Source organism: Mus pahari, unplaced genomic scaffold (genome assembly GCF_900095145.1).
Source record: "Mus pahari unplaced genomic scaffold, PAHARI_EIJ_v1.1 scaffold_10340_1, whole genome shotgun sequence".
NCBI lineage: Eukaryota > Metazoa > Chordata > Mammalia > Rodentia > Muridae > Mus > Mus pahari.
In genome coordinates this window covers 25577-29455 of record NW_018393181.1, presented here as the reverse complement: position 1 = coordinate 29455, position 3879 = coordinate 25577, and the positions used below count along the sequence as shown (strand labels likewise).

At 41.3% G+C, this 3879-nt stretch overlaps 1 pseudogene; it reads left to right on the top strand.

Annotated features, from left to right (window-relative positions):
- Positions 1–1610: 1610 nt before the first annotated feature.
- LOC110315396 lies at positions 1611–2702 on the top strand (annotated as a pseudogene).
- The last annotated feature ends 1177 nt before the right edge of the window (positions 2703–3879 follow it).

Below are 3879 nucleotides of genomic sequence, written 5' to 3'. Positions count from 1 at the left end.
TTTCTCATTTCTAAAATTTAAAAAGAAAAACTTTAATTTTTCCCTCTTTGACTACTGGAACTAGAAGAGAAACTAATAGAAATTAGCAGTTGATATCACCTCACTTGCTATTTTTATAACTATCGTGTGTGTATGTGTGTGTTTGTGTGTGTGTGTGTTGTTGTTGTTGTTGTTGTCATTGTTGTTGTTGTTTCTTTATTTTTTAAGACCTACACTTCTACTTCCCTTCAAAAGCTCCTCTCAAGCAAAAGCTTTTTTCCTGCAAAGTAAATACCACTAAAGACCTCCTGGGAGAAAGAAAGAAATCCATTCATGTGGCTTACTACACACCATGCCAATTAAGTCTTACTTTTGTTGTTCCATTTTAATTTCTCTCACTCTTCTCCTGGAGCTGAGACCTCACTCTCCTTTTCTGTTCTCTATGCTGCAGGGAAATACAGTCCAGACTCATATCTAACCCTCTGCCTCTCTCCTCCAACCTAGCCTACTCATACACACACAATCTGTGTACAAAAATACATCTACATGTTCAGCCAATCCATAATAAAACCTTGTGTTATGGGAGAAATCAGGGTTCCTTCAGTAATAAAAAAAAATTTAAAACACCCCCCTCAAAATAAAACTTGTAAAAACAGATCCAAAAGGAAGTTCAATCAGAGTTTTACTAAAATTCCAGAGCAAAGCAACAGAGTAAGCAGGCTGTAAATCTGGGCAGCAGTCAGGAGGAGGGAGATGGAGAAGGGGAAGAGAAAAAGCCATGTCTTTGACATCCCAGGAAAGCTGGCATGTCCAGCAATGGAAGTGGGGACGAAACTCCAGGGTGGAATGGGATATGGGTTCATAAATGATGGAGAAAATCCAGAGTGTCAGGGAAAATCTTGCTTGGGCTTTTGTTCCATGTTCAGAAGAAAAGAAGATCTAAAGAAAGAAAAGGGAACATCACACCTTTCTGAGTTAAGAGTGCATTCAGAGAATCAGACAGGCTTAACTGTACACCCTGAGAGAAGGTCAGAGATGGTTGCATAGAGGGTGGCACTCCTGTGAAGGAAGAGTGAATTGTCATTCCTTCTGCCAAGTTAGCAATCCTCTGTCAAGGTGATTGACAGGTGCAGCTTGGTTAACTCAAGGGAGGAGGTTGATGCATGTGATCTGTAATCTATTGCACAGACCAGAGTCACATCTCACCCCAAAGTTAGGGGTAGAACACAGAATCCATTTTTTGATCATGCAGAATGATCATACCCTTAGTGTGCCTGGACCAAATCCTGATAACTTCATCTTGTCTGTGTTATTTTAAGCCCTGGGGAGGCAAATGTGATGCTTCCCTTTCTGGAGTTAACAGGGCAGCAGGAAATGGATCCAACCTTGACCATGAGAGAAGGGAATCATTTCCATGTGATTTAAAGGACCTGAGTTATACACAGGAAGAATGACCCAGACTATAGAGTATTCACAAGCTCTGAATTGGAATCCACAGTCCAGAATTCTTGATCCATGTTGTCATGTTACTCTCCTTTTATTTATAATTGATTTTATTAAGACATGTTGACAAGAATATCTATATTACATTATGATCCCCAGAAGAAGGATCAATGTTAAGATGCTCAAATATGGTCTGTGTTCTCAGGGACGCCACTGGAAGATTTATGAGCATGGATCCAACCATATCATCCCACAACACAGAATCAACACCACTGAATGAAACTGGTCATCCCAAGTGCAGTCCAATCCTGACCCCATCCTTCCTGGTCCTCATCACTACCCTGGTTTGACTGGCAGGAAACACCATTGTACTCTGGCTCCTGGGATTCCCATGCTCAGGAAAGCCATCTCAGTCTATGTCTTCACCCTGGTACTGGCAGAATCCTTTTTCCTCTGCTGTCAATTTATTGACTCTCTGCTATGGATCATTGACTTCTATGGCATCTATGCCCATAAATTAAGTAAAGATATTTTAGGCAATGCAGCAATCATTCCCTATATCTCAGACCTGAGTGTCCTCAGTTCTATTAGCACAGAGCGCTGCCTGTCTGTATTGTGGCCAATCTGGAACCATTGCCACCGCCGAAGAAACATGTCAGCTATCATATGTGCCCTAATCTGGGTTCTGTCCTTTCTCATGGGCATCCTTGATTGTTTCTTCTCAGGATTCCTGGTGAGGCTCATCATCATTTGTGGAAAAATGTTGACTTTATTATAACTGCATTTCTGATTTTATTATTTTATTTATGCTTCTCTCTGGGTCCAGTCTGGCCCTACTGCTGAGGATCCTCTGTAGTTCCAGGAAGAAACCCCTGTCCAGGCTGTATGTTACCACCTCTCTCACAGTGATGGTCTACCTCATCTGTGGCCTGCCTCTTGGACTTTACTTGTTCCTGTTATAGTGGTTTGGAGTTTATTTACATAATCCATTTTGTCACATTTACCAAATTACTGTGGTCCTGTCCTGTGTAAACAGCTTTGCCAACCATATCACTTATTTCCTTGTAGGCTCCTTTAGGCATTGTAGAAAGCATTGGTCCCTCAAAATGGTTCTTAAGCAGCCTCTGGAAGACACTCCTGAGGAGGATGGATATACAGACAGCCATCTTCAGAAACCACTGAGATGTCAGAAAGCAGGTATTGAGAGTGAACCCAACATTTACTTACTCTTCTCTCCGAAACGCCTCAGTGATTGCAGTGTGTTCAAATGTTTTTCCTAATCTAATTTTCTTATAATTCTGAAAGTAACCAGAATTTCTCCAACTTTCTTGACACTGTCAATGAATTTATCAAATATTCTCCAAAATTTTTCTCACAGAACACTTTTTTGCAATTTTATTTTTCCCACTTTTTATTTATTTTTTTATTAGATATTTTCTTCATTTACATTTCCAATGTTATCCTCTTTCCTGATTTCCCCTCTGAAAACCCCCTATTCCCTGCCCTCTCCCCAGCTCAGAAACCCACCCACTCCTGCTGACTCTGGCTTTCCTCTACACTGGGTCATAGAGCCTCTAGGAGTTCTGGTAGTTTCCTATTAATGTTCCTCCTATGGGGCTGCAATCCTCTTTAGTTCCTTGGCTCCTTTCTCTAGCTCCCCATTGGGCACCCTATGCTCAGTCCAATGGATGGCCAAGAGCATCCATTTTTGTATTTGTCAGGCACTGGTAGAGCCTCCCAGGAAACACCTGTATCAGGCTTCTGTCAGCAATCATTTGTTGGCATCCACAATAGTGTCTGGTTTTGGTGACTGTATATGGGATGGATCCCCAGGTGGGGCAGACCCTGGATGGCCTTTCCTTCAGTCTCTGATGCACACTTTGTCTTAGTAACTCCTTCCAAGGGTACTGTCTTCTCCCTTCTAAGAGGGACCAAAGTATCCACTGTGTGGTCCTCCTTCATCTTGAGTTTCATGTGGTCTGTGAATTGTATCTTGGGTTTTCTTGGCTTCTGGGCTAATATCCACTTATCAGTGAGTGTATACCATGTATGTTCTTTGAGACTGGGTTACCTCACTCAGAATAATTTCTAGTTCCATCCCTTTGCCCGCAAATTTTATGAATTCATTGTTTTTAATAGCTGAGTAGTTCTCCATTGTATAAATGTACCACATTTTCTGTATCCATTCCTCTATTGAGGGACATCTGGGAATGGAATCGAAGACCCAGAAATGAACCCACACACATATCATCCCTTGATCTTTGACAAAGAAGAAAAAATCATCCAGTGTGAAAAAAGACACCATTTTCAACAAATGGTATTGGTTCAACTGACAGTTAGCATGTAGAAGAATGCAAATTGATCAATTCTTATCTCCTGGTACAAATCCCAAATCCAACTGGATCAAGGACCTCCACATAAAACCAGATACACTAAAACTAACAGAAAAGAATGTGG